Source organism: Lontra canadensis, unplaced genomic scaffold (assembly GCF_010015895.1).
Source record: "Lontra canadensis isolate GAN:19392208 unplaced genomic scaffold, GSC_riverotter_1.0 scaffold25, whole genome shotgun sequence".
NCBI classification, from domain to species: domain Eukaryota; kingdom Metazoa; phylum Chordata; class Mammalia; order Carnivora; family Mustelidae; genus Lontra; species Lontra canadensis.
Window position 1 is genome coordinate 21,072,957 of NW_022631019.1, and position 13,033 is coordinate 21,085,989.

The 13,033-nt window shown below is 41.9% G+C and overlaps 1 protein-coding gene across 20 annotated transcripts in view; it reads left to right on the forward strand.

Moving 5' to 3' along the window:
* The window catches only part of EPB41 (erythrocyte membrane protein band 4.1), a 188,472-nt gene that overhangs the window by 16,599 nt on the left and 158,840 nt on the right, over positions 1 to 13,033 (forward strand). For 5 of the 20 annotated variants that reach the window (XM_032863954.1, XM_032863956.1, XM_032863957.1 and 2 more), the window contains exon 1: positions 2,482 to 2,668. The exons of 1 other annotated variant lie outside the window; for it this stretch is intronic. The gene's annotated coding sequence lies outside the window, so the exon portion shown is untranslated. Of the gene's footprint in view, positions 1 to 2,478; positions 2,669 to 13,033 lie in introns of those variants that run through there. 14 more of the 20 variants (XM_032863966.1, XM_032863969.1, XM_032863971.1 and 11 more) reach the window with 8 other exon arrangements.

The window sequence follows — 13,033 nt, forward strand, 5'->3', positions numbered from 1 at the left end:
TTCAGGGTGATGATTGCTAAGTACTACGTACTCCATTCATGCAAACAAGGCTTTTAACTTTTTTAATTTTTATTTTTTTAAAGATTTTATTTATTTATTTGACACAGAGAGAGTGATCATAAGTAGGCAGAGAGGCAGGCAGAGAGAGAGGGAGAAGCAGGCTCCCTGCTGAGCAGAGAGCCCGATGCCCTAGGATCATGACCTGAGCCGAAGGCAGAGGCTCAACCCACTGAGCCACCCAGGTGCCCCGCAAGCAAGACTTTTTAAATATGATGTGTCTTTGGCTGCACTTCATGGGATAGAGACTATTGGTTTTTATGAATCTAAATTTGCTGGATAACAAAGTGGTCAGGGCAGTGACTGATCTTCAGGATTTATCCTTCATGGTACCAGATTTCCAGGTCTGATATGGAGGAAGCCTGTGAGGCACAGACACGGTAGGATGGAGCTCCCTGAATCAAATGTATGGCTTAATTGGAAAACCTGAGGCAGGGAACCAGAATATTCAAGAGTAGATGCTTCATGTCAAGTATACAGAATGACCTGACCTGACCTTACTAAGCTTCAGCTTCCTTATATGTAAAATGGGGATAATTTGTTCACTTGCCCAACAAACATTTATTGAGTATGCATTGTTCTGGAAGATGGAAGGCAGCTATGCTCACCACTATACCACCAATGCTGCACTGTTTTGGAAGATGAATAAGAGGGGCAAAATCCCTGTCCTCTCGAGCTTGTCATTTAGTGGATCTAAAATGCAACAATGTATTGAGAGGAGCAATAAATAAATATATAGAAATTCAGGTAGAAGTGAGGACTATGAAGCAAATTAAAGCAGGGCAAGGTAAAAATAAAATCTCAAAATAAAAGGGGGTTGGTGCTTGGCTGGCTAAGTTGGTAGAGCATGTGACTCTTGGTCCTGAGGTTGTGAGTTTGAGCCCCATATTGGGTGCAGAGATTACTTAACAATAAAATCTTAAAAAAAAAAAAAAAGGCAGGGCAAGGGTATGTGGGTGGAGGCTGTTTTAGACAGGGTAGTCAGGTAGTCCTCAAGTGGTTTGCTTAGGATGTTTCAAACAGATAATTCATGCAATGTGCTCAGCTCAGTGCTGACAACAATTGAGAGCTTAACAAACATATTATTAGGTCAGCCTGCTCCACACCTCTCAGTCCATATTTTAGTCTCTGAATAGCAGTAATAATGAACACTTATGTAGCTCTCGCTATGAACTAGGCACTGTTCTAAGACCTTTTACATATCTTAACTGATTTAATTCTTACAGTAACTCTTAGGAGGTAGAACTATCATTATCCCCTTTTATGGGGTTAGAAACAGACACAGAGAAGTCCAAACAGTGAGGGAGGGCTGGAGGCTGGGAACTGAACCCCAGGTGTCTGTTTCTAGAGGCTGAGCTGTGGATGGGAGGGGGCTGGGATCAGATACCAGGAGACAGTGAAGCTGGCATAGGCAGGTTCTGATGTCAGATGGCCTGGCTTCTTATCCTGGCAGGTCTAAACCTCTCTGCCTGAGTGTCTTCATCTCTAGAATGGGAATATCAGAACCTTTTTTACCGTATAGGGACCGTGCTTAAAACATGAGCCTTCATTCTGCTGTGTGGGGTCCCAGCCTTTTCAGAGTCCAGCCTGGCAGGGAGTACGAAGGGTCAAGGGGCCTCTGAAACTTCTGAAAGGAAATAAAGGCACATCAGGCAACTGTCAGAGCAACCCTAAATTCAGCTGGGGCGCAGATCTTGGAAGCTAGGCCTTTATGATTTTGAGGGTGCCGAGGTGGAACTGGAAGGTCCTTAAATGCAAAAGACAGGTGAAATCTTGGCGTGGCCATAACATTCTAGCTTTCAGGCCTTACACAATTGCCAGGAGAGGTAAGGCCTCCACGAATGTCAGGGTGTGAATGGCACCTAGAGACCATCAAGTTAGTAGATGGGGAAACTGTGGCCCAGAGAAGCTGAGTGGCTTACCCAAGGTCACGAAGTGCATTAGTGGGCAGTCAGCTGGCAGAAGCCTCGGTTTTCCTTGAGGCTTTCAAATCTCAGCCTCCTACCTGGGCGTCCTCTGGGTGGAAAGGGCCTCACCTCGGTCCCGGGCACTAGCTGCCTCATTCCCCACGTGGATACTGCAGGGGCCGGGAACCCCTGGACTCTCGAGCAAGTTCGACTTGCGCTTGCGCATATGTGGCCAGCCCCTTGCCTTTTCCCCTCTTTTTCCTTCTCTTCCCCGGCCCTTACCCGCCTAGAGGAGGGGGAAACTAGAGAAGCCCAGAACTTGTCCTCAGCCAATGGGCTGGCGGGCCGTGAGCCCGGCCCCCTCCCTCCCTCAGGCGCCGTCCAATAGAAATTTACTACAATGTTGTGGCGAATGGAGGGGGAGGGGCGCGCGCGGGCTGGCTGGCTGCGGGCCGGGCGGCCTCGCCTCGCAGAGCGAAGGCGGGAGGGCGCGCGCCGGGGCCGCCTGCTCGCTCGCTCCCTCGCTCCCTCGCTCCCTTCCTCCCTCCCTCCGCCAGTGGGTTAGTCAGTCAGTCAGTCCACCAGCAGCCGGCGGGCCCGCGAGCCGCAGAGGGCCCGAATCTCGGCGCCGGCGCCTTCTCCTGCCATTGTTCGTCGGGCGGCTGCAGCGGCAGGCTCAGGAGCCCGGGCCCCGGGGGCCACCGGTGAGACGAGGCGGCTGCGGCGCGCGAGCGGGGTTGGGGATGGTGGTGGCGCGGAGCTGTCCCCGAGGGGACGGTCCTGGCGGCCGCGGCGCGCCGCAGCCTCTTTGTCTGCAGCCCCCCGCAGGCCCCGGGCCGGGGGCTCGGGCTCCCGGGCCTCTGCGCGCCGGAGGCTGAGGGGCTGCAGCCGGGACGTGGCCGGCCTGAGCAGAAGGAGGCGGGGGCTGGCGGCGGGGGAGCGTTGCAAAGTTGAGCTTGGGGTCTGTTGTTGACGAGGTCCGCCCATCACTGTCCACGGGCAGGAACCTTGGAAGGAAACCGAATGGAGGAGGATTGCGGGTTCCGGGCGGTGAAGGTGTTGGGGGCAGCCGCAGAGCAGTTTCTTCCTGACGAGGTGGCTGGGCTGTCTGCAGAAGTCTGGCACCATCTGAGGGCTGGAGGGAGCCCTGGAAGGACAGACAGGGAGGCCTTCCCGCCCCAAACGGCCGCCCCGCTGAAAGAATCCCCCGACCCCGAGGGCTCTGCCGCGCTCCCCTCTAGTCTTCCCGGTTCCCAGGGACCAAAGGGTTAAATCTATTCTCTCAGCATCGTGACCTCCTTTTTCAGTTCCTGCATCTGTCGGCTTGGAAATATTTCCTCCTGCTTGCTGGGCTGCTTCTACCTGTGGGGAGGCTGGATGTGGGCTCGCGCTCCGAGAGGCACCACCCGGCGATTGTTCCGGGCGGGGGCTTGCCACACCTGGTCCATCCGCCCCAGGAACGCGCGTCCTCCAGAGAGAAAGTGATCTCACGTGCAACAGACAAATTGCTGACGGATTGGTTTCTGGCCACATGATAGTCACTGTCATCCTGTTGTGCCTCTGTGCCCTACCATGAATGCCTCGTCTGTGGGGACTTGGCGTTTTTTGGCACGTACTGCTGATTAGGAGATAGGTGTTTTGTTTTGTTTTGTTTTAAGAGGTGCCGAGCCCTGTTTTTAGTAGTCTGGGTGATTTCACAGCTGCTATTTTGTTCTTTCTGTTTTTAGGGGAAAATTGCAAGAAATGGTTATGTCTTGTGTCTTGGATATTATTACAGTGGATTTATGCTCTCTTGAGGATGCACTGTATATGCTGTTGCTCACTGCTGTTTTCTGTATTCTCAGTCCTGGCAAAGATTTTAGTTCATTTATGCTTTTATTTATTTATTTTTAAAAAGATTTTATTGATTTATTTGAGAGAGAGAGAGAGAGCACAACCAGGAGGAGAGCAGGCAGGGGGAGAAACAGGCTCCCCGTTGAGCAGGGAGCCCTATGTGGGGCTGGATGGTCCCAGGACCTCAGGATCATGACCTGAGATGAAGACAGACACTTAAGGGTCTGAGCCACCCAGGCGTCCCTGGTTTATGTTTTTAATCAAGCAGTTGATATACATATCCCCCCTTACTTTTCATGGAAACTTGAAACACTCTTCATTTCCCTAAGTTGGAAACATCAGAAATTCTTTGCCAGCTGTATAATTTTTGGTTTTGTGAATAGTTTTTTGGGGTGTTATTAATATAATCCATGTAGAGTAGGTTGCAGGATATCTGGCACACAGCACTCAATAAATGACATAAAAAATGCTTATAACCGAACATCAGATTGCCTTGGAATCAAGGTGCTAATTCAGAGTGCTTTCTCCACGAAGGTTATAATTAAGGTAAACACGGGAGTTATTCATATCTCTGGGGGAAACTGAAGTAGGGTTATCTTTGCCACTATTAAAAGTGAACTCACTGGCAAACCCAAGCTCAGTCTGCTAACCTTCTGATTTCTCTTTCTTCTAGTAACAAAACTACACTTTTTTTCTTATACAGTTGGATTCAGGCTTGGAAAGAAATGTTTTTAATTTTTAGGCCTTGCCTAAATTCTCCCAACATTTATACTAGTGTTTTATTACAAATATACCAAATTTTTTTTTAAAGATTTTTATTTATTTGTCAGAGAGAGAGAGAGAACACAAGCAGGCAGAGTGACAGGCAGAGGCAGAGGGAGAAGCAGACTCCCGCTGAGCGAGGAGCTGGATGTGGGACTTCATCCCAGGACTCTGGGATCATGACCTGAGCTGAAGGCAGCGCCTTAACCCACTGAGCCACCCAGGAGTCCCAATATACCAAATATCTTATAGATAAGTCCCCAATCTACCTTTCTACCTTTATTCTTCTTATTACTTGTATTTTTCAGCCAAGAAGAACTGTTCAGTAATAACTCCTGCTTTCCCATTTGTATCTCTTTGGCCATGCAGTTCCATATATGTTCTTGCTGACTGTTTTCAGGTCTTTTACCTTAAAAATGTGACATATATCAGTAATTTGAAGTATGGGGAAAAGTTCCATATGTGGAAGGAACTTGATAGACTTTTTTGTTTTGTTTTGAATTTTCTTTAGAGACTCATTGGTATGACCAGCTAGTTCAGTTTTCTTTAGCTGGTGTTTGTTAAAGGACTTAGGTCCTCAGTGTCCCATTGATATGTGCAGCCCTTAGTAGTAGATGATGGCTGATGGTGGAGTAAGAAAACTACTTAGGGCTTCCATTCAACTCAGAGCTAAGAGCTCTACCGGTCAATGAGTTTAATGCTTGGAAATTCTGGCTGTAAGCAGATCGACTAAGCTAACAGAAATAGACAAAGCTAGGGGCATCTGGGTAGCTCAGTTGGTTAAGCATGTGGCTTCAGTTTGGGTAGTAATCTCAGGGTCCTGGGATTGAGCCCGTCATTGCACTCCTTACTCAGCTGGCAGCTCCCCCTGCTTGTGTGCTTGTGCTGTCTCTCTCTCTCTAAAAAAAGAAAAGAAAAAAGAAAAAGAAAAAGAAATAGACTAAGCCAATAGACCCATCTTTTAGGTCAGTCTCTGCTTGCTTTATGCATCTCTTCTCTTTCTTGGTGGTTAGTCCAAGGTTAACATTTCCTTAAAGTCCGTTAAACACTCAAATCATATTTGTTGTTTTCAAGGAGTAGATCTGTTGAACAAACCTGTTTTAAACCAGGCTTATCCTCAATATAAAATATAAAATAACATGATATAATTTATATATTAGCAAAGTAATACACACATTTTCCTCTTTGCTTATTTAAAAGTGCTTTCATTTTATCCCCTTTCTTTTTTCCTTACAAAACACTGGTAAGGTGGGACACCTAGGTGGCTCAGTCAGTTAAATGTCTGTCTTTGGTGCAGGTCATTATCCCAGGATCCTGGGATCGAGTCCCTCATTGGGCTTGTTGCTCAGCAGGGACCTGCTTCTCCCTTTGCCTCTGATTTTCCCTGCTTGCGTGCTCCCATGTGCGCGTGCTCTCTCGCTTTCTCTCTCCCTGTGACCAAAACAACAACAACAAAACAACACTTTAAAGCCAGTATCTAAATTAACACATGATTTTATTTTTTATTATTTTATTTTTTTTGGCAGATTTTATATATTTTAGAGAGAGAGAGACAGTAGGGGCAGATGGAGAGAGAGAATCTTTAGCCCACGCTGCACTGAACGCAGAGCCCCATGCAGGCCCTTGATCTCACAACCTTGATGTCATGACCTGAGCAGAAATTAGGAACCGGATACTTAACCAACTGAGCCACCAAGGTCACCCCGAAATTAACAAATGATTTTAAATGATACCTGTCTCCTCTGAAAAAAAATGGTTGTGGCATTTGTTGAGGTATGACCTATATATTTTTTCCTGTTATTCTTTTTTGTCAGGTTTGTGCCCTACATTTAAAGTTCACCAGTGTGATGTTTTACTTGGTGCAGCTTGAGTTTAACATTTTTTGAAATTGCAGAGCTAGACTTCCATCTCATTCTTCAGTTTTTATTTTTTTATTTTTTTTTTTTACGGTCTTAATTTTAAACAAATTCATATTATGGGAGATGGTGTGCTCTCCCACCAAACACCAAAGACAGTGTTATTTGGTTTCCTTCCTACTTTTGCTAAGAAAGCTTCAGAGTTCAGTCTGTCAGAAGTGTTGGCTAAAAGTCACCAGATTCTTGAATTCTCTGCGGGTATTTTGAGATGCACATCCAGAGACTGTGATTTAAAAATATATGGTCTATAATTTGTGATGTGAGTGATAGCGGTTACATATATTGTTTTCTGAATGTCCAATCCAATTTAATCCTGGTGATCTGATTTTATAACTGTAGTATCTCAGTGGCTAGGAGGGGTTGCTGAATTTGGTTCTGAAATCAAGAGGAGCACATGTTGAGACCACGGTCTGTTTCCTTGTTATCTAAGCAGCTGGCCAGCTCCTCAAGTGCTGCCAGTGTATTTTTCCAAGAGTCTCATCAAATTCGTGATTGGTCACATGGCATGTTCAGATGAAGATTCATCCCTGCCTCCAAAGAACTTGTTTTTTCCTCTATCGCTTGAGAGTGGAAGCACCTTATTATATTTGTGAGCTAAGCAATAATAATTTTAAGAACTTTATTCTTATGAACAACTTTCCTTTTTTCTCTGATACCCCCAATGATGAAACTTAAAAACTTTTAAAAGAAGCCTCTGAATTGATCAGTTATGGGCCTTATTTATATAGAGGATCTAGAATTTTTGGAAGTTAATCGATTCATTTCATTTATAATAGCTTTCAGGTGAGAAGAGCCAGATTCTAAATATATGTGTTAATTTTTGCTTTTTATTTAAGTTCGTTGTTATGCCATTGGTGGCTTACTGTGTGTTGTTTTTATGAGTAGATTCATGGGATGTTCAGTAAAATGCAGTGTAACAAATACTCTGGTGTACACACTGAGTTAAATTAGTATTTTGATTTACTCTGCTGTTATTTAATGAATACACAGTGAGAAAGATTAATGGAGCTATAGCAATGGACAGTATTCAGAAACTGAAGGCTTTAGAATGTAGAACTTTGATATTTTATTTTGAGTGCTGATCTTATTTAGAATTAACTGCCTCACTGACACTGCTTCACGTATTGGTTTTAGGAAAGTTTAGTGAGAGCATCTGATTATGATGAAAGTCTATTTATACTTATTTTTGTTAATTATTTTTTATTTAAGTGGGATTGTATCCACCTTGAAGTATTTGAAAATAAATTGGCTAGCTGTTTGGACTTTAAAGAAAAGCAAAATACCAATATTGGGTGTGGTCAATACAATACAAGGAATGACTTGAGACTTTAAAATACCCTTCCCCCAATCTTTATCAGCTTCCTCCAAAGTCACCCTAAATAAATATGCTACCCTTAAAATTCTCTTGTATATGAAATTCCAGAGCCATCCTGGCATCACGTCTATTTTGTTATTTTGTTATTGCACTTATTAAGACCAGTTCTCCTATTGCATTTACCTCTTAATTATCTCCAGGATAAAGCCATATGGATTAAACTGTGATTAGTTATTGCTGTCTCCCTTTCATGGCTGAGGGTTCTTTGTGTCACTGACACCGAATTAATCTAGGCCTTCTATCATTCAACTCTGAAGAAAATCTCTGTAGAAATTAAAATTGTTTCTTAGCTATGTGTAGTGGAGCCTTGAGTAGGGTTAAAGTAATCTTGGCAGATTACTTTAGGAAGTAGGAAGAGGCAAAATTGTCTGATGGAATAGAATAGGTTGGGACTGTGACTAAATATTTATATTGATAAATAAGATAGGAAGAAGCAGTAGATACTCCATTAATATTATCTAATTCTTTTTCTATATATTCAATGTATATATATAATTCTGTTATCTAATAATAGGAACAGGAACACCTCAATTTTTTTTGGAAATAGGTGGAAATAATAAGATAAAATAAGATAAAATATTAACTCCTGAAGTTAATTTTGATTTATAAATGCAGCTTACCTGCTTTTTGTGCCTTCCATCCTCTACAAAAAGTATCTTAATCCAAACCAACTTTTGGTAGACACTCTAGATGTCTGAATTGTAGCACCGGATACAACATAGACTGAGGTTTAAATATTTTCAACATTAATATTCATTTAGAAAACTTTTCTATATTCTCTTTTGATAATATCTGCATTAAGTCATAAAAAAGTTATAAGAGTTTTGAAGAATCCTCAGTGATTTAACATAATTAAAGCATAGGGTTATTTTGTATTGGTTAAATTTAAGCCCGTGACCCACAAGTGAGGTAGAAATGTAAGCTCTTGGTAATTTATATTCATATAGTGCTATATATTCATATAGTACTATGTCAAGGTTGAGCTGTGATTGTTATTCAGCTATTACTTAATGCTTATATAAATTAAATAATCCTATTAAAATCATTTCAATACAATGAGATCTTAACATATATCTTTGAATACATCATCGTATAAAGAATTGCCATTTTAATTTATATGTCAAGGTTTTTTTGGTTTCTTTTTTTTTTTTTTTTAGATTTTTTTTGTTTTTTTTTATTTGTTTGACAGCGAGAGAGAACACAATAGGGGGAGCAGCAGGCAGAGGGAGCGGGAGAAGCCAGCTCCTTGCCAAACAGGGAGCCTGATACCGGGCTCAGTCCCAGGACCCTGGGATCATGACCTGAGCTGAAGGCAGATGCGTAATGACTGAGCCACAGACGCAACCCTATATGTCAAATATTTTCATTTACCAATTCAAAGTTGTACGTATATTCAAGTGAGAAGTGTTTCACTTCGATGATACATTTGGGACAGGTTATTGAAATAAATGTTTCTGTCTAGTTTTGACCATAAAGACACAGGCAGAACTGTCAAGCTCCAAGGATTTAAGCCCTCAAATTTTATTTATTTTTAATTTTTATTTTTTATTTATTTGTAAGAGATTTTATTTTTAAGTAATCTCTATATCCAATATGGGGCTTGAAACCACAGCCCCTGAAATCAAGAGAAGAATGCTCCACCAACTGAGCCAGCCAAATACCTCAGCCTCTCAAATTTTACCTGTCAACTATTTCAGTATGTAATAGGGACTCATGGAAGGAATCTTAAAGAGGCTTTTTTTTTTTTTTAATGCTACCACCCACTTGCTGTTTCTTGCCCTTTTATCTTTTTTAATGATTCAGAGAATTGACACTATTGCTAACTTACTACCTGTGAGTCCTACTAATTTTGATGGTATTATGTAATTATATAAACCTTTCGCATGGTGTCATATGATGTTGTATATATGTCCTCCCACACATGTGTCTTTAGAGTAATTTCTTTCCATCTGGTGTTGGAAATGAGCTCTTTGTGTGGTTATTTTTAAATCTTCAAGCTTTCTGGCATCCTCAACTCTTGAAATAACATAGTTACTTTTGAAGGCCAAAAAATCCACATAGTATATTTAGTGGTTTTTTTTCCAGTGAAAATGTAAATAGTATTTTATTTTAAAAATCATATCCTGTGTTCTAAACAGGCAACACATGTATTTTATTTTTAGATGGTCTCCAGATAATTTTGTTAAAAGGTAGGAAATAATCAGTCGGTTGTTGCCAAGTAGATAAAGTAAAGGAGACGTACTTAAGGGAAAGGATGCCAACAATAAGAAACCTGTTAGAGGAAAGAGGTTTCAAAGATATTTATTCTCTGAAGGTTTATTGGTATCCTTTTCTGAACTCTTGGTTTATTTATTTGTAATATATCAGATTTGTTGTGTGTGTGTTTTTTAAAAAATTTTTAAAAAATATTTTATTTATTTATTTGAGAGAGAGAGAGAGAGATTGAGAGAATGAGTGGGAGGAGGGGCAGAGGGAGAAGCAGACTCCCTGTGGATCCCAGGACCTTGGGATCATGACCTGAGCTGAAGGCAGATGCTTAACGGACTGAGCCACCCAGGTACCCTGTTGTGTGTTGTTTTATATTGTATATGAAACTGCTATTCCCCAATGAGATTGCCAGCTTCTGGGGGGCAGAAGGTCAATATCATGTCTTTCATTTCATCCCTATCCCCCAAACACAGATATTGTATAACACAATAGCTAGATACATAAAATAGGGGACACACTAGACATATAGATGTATAGTGAGAATATGATGTCCTGGGATAATTAAGATTTATGACCTGAGTTGTAATGCTGACTGCTTCTGATTGCCTCTCTGTGTATGTGTGTGTGTCCTATTTTTTTGGGAAGTAAGTCACAGTTATCATGACACTTTACTCCTAAAATGCTTTGTTATGCATATCCTACAAAGGCATTATCCTATATAACTATAATACCATTATTATACCTAAGAAAATTAACAATATTTCCATAATAGCAACCATATATGTGGATTGGATATTGTTTGAAATTATATATATTGATATATAAATTTATATATATATATATATATATATAATGTGTATGTATGTATGTGTATATATGGCATGGAGCCCAATGTAGGGCTTGAACTCACAACCCTGAGATCCAGACCTGAGCTGAGATCACATGTTGGGCACTCAACTGACTAGGCCACCCAGGCACCCCAATATCCAATCTCTATTTTAAGAGATTATTGTCATCTGCTTAGCAAGATTCATCCAATAATTCTTTTCAGATGCTATTTTTGTTGACTTATTCTTGCTAGTTGTCTCTTTCTAATATGACCATTAATGAACACTGGTGTTTGTAGTACCAAAAAAACTAGCACTGGGGTAAATGATTGCATAGTGATCATAGCATCATTTATAAATAAATGTACTAAAGAATATATCAGGTGGCCAAAGGGCAAGGTATTTCTGTTTTGTTTGGTTTTAGACTTTTATTATGCCTATTGTAGTAGGCACCCTTTAAGGTGGTCCCCAGTGATTCCTGCCTCCTGGTATTCATGCCCTTGTGTAATCTCTTCCCCTTGAGTGTGGCCTGGACTTAACTTCTAATGAATAGAATACAGCACAAGTGGTGGGATGTTACTTCCAAGATTAGGTTACAAAAGGCTGTGGCTTTTGTCTTGGTCCCTCTCATCTTGGGCTCTCATTCTGTCCCTTGGATTTTCAGCTGCCATAGCCTAAGAATGCACAGGCAGCCTGTGTAGAGGCCTACATGGTGAGAAACCAAGTCTGTCAGCAGCAGTGTAAGTGAGCTTGGAAGCAGATCTCCGAGGCCTGCTAACAGCCATGTGAGTAAGCTCGGAAGTAGATTCTTCAGGCAGAGTTGAGCCTTGAGTTGAATGCAGACATGGTTGACACTTGACTACAATATCATGAGAGACCTTGAGCCAAAGGCACCCAGCTAAGTCATGCTTGAATTCTTGATCTGTAGAAATTGAAATAATAAATGTTTATTGTTTTAAGCCACCAAGTTTTGGGGGTGATTTTTTTTTCCCTGAGATTTTTAAGTAATCTCTACACCCAATGTGGGGCTTGAACTTATAACCCCAAGATCAACAGCCACATGTTTCACCAACTGAGCCAGCCAAGTGCCCTGTTTTGGGGATAATTTGTTGTATAAGAATAGATAACTAATACATCTACCATTTACTAATTTAATAAATATTAATCATCTGTTTTTAAAATTTTTTTATTATTATGTTCAATTTGCCAACATATAGTCATCATTAGTTTTTTATGTAGTAGTTGCATATAACACCCAGTGCTCATCACAACATTCATCTGGTATTTTTTATTTTTTAATTTTGTAAAAAAAAAAGATTGTATTTATTTATTTATTTATTTGACAGACAGAGATCACAAGTAGGCAGAGAGAGAGAGAGGAGGAAGCAGGCTCCCGGCTGAGCAGAGAGCCCAGTTCGGGGCTTGATCCCAGGACACTGGGATCATGACCCTAGCTGAAGGCAGAGGCTTTAACCCACTGAGCCACCTAGGTGCCCCTCATCTGCTATTTTTTAAAAGATTTATTTATTTTAGGGGGAGGGAGGGACAGAGGGAGAGAGCATCCTCAAGCCGATTCCCTGCTGAGTGCAGAGCCTGACGTGAGGCTCAATCCCAGGACCCTGAGATCATGACCTGAGCTGAAATCTAGAGTCAGTCACCTAACCGACTGAGACACCCAGGCACCCTGATCATCTATTTACCAAGCACTGTCCTAATTGCATTGGGACACACAGTGAATAAAGTAGAATAGAAGTGTCTGTTCTTCTGGAGCTTACATTTTAGTTGGAGAGAACAGATAATAAACATATATACAAATCAGGGGGAGAGTAAAAGATTTTTGTGAGGATCAGGGAAAGCAGGATAAGGGGGCAAAGAGGGAGGTAGGGTGGATACTTTAAGTAGTAGATAGAGTGGTCAGAGACGACCTGTCTGGTTAAGGTGACTTTTTTTTTTTTTTTTTAAGATTTTATTTATTTCTTTGACAGAGATCACAAGTAGGCAGAGAGGCAAGCAGAGAGAGAGAGAGAGAGAGAGGAGGAAGCAGGCTCCCTGCTGAGCAGAGAGCCCGATGCGGGGCTCGATCCCAGGACCCTATCCCAGGACCCTGGGATCATGACCTGAGCCGAAGGCAGAGGCTTTAACCCACTG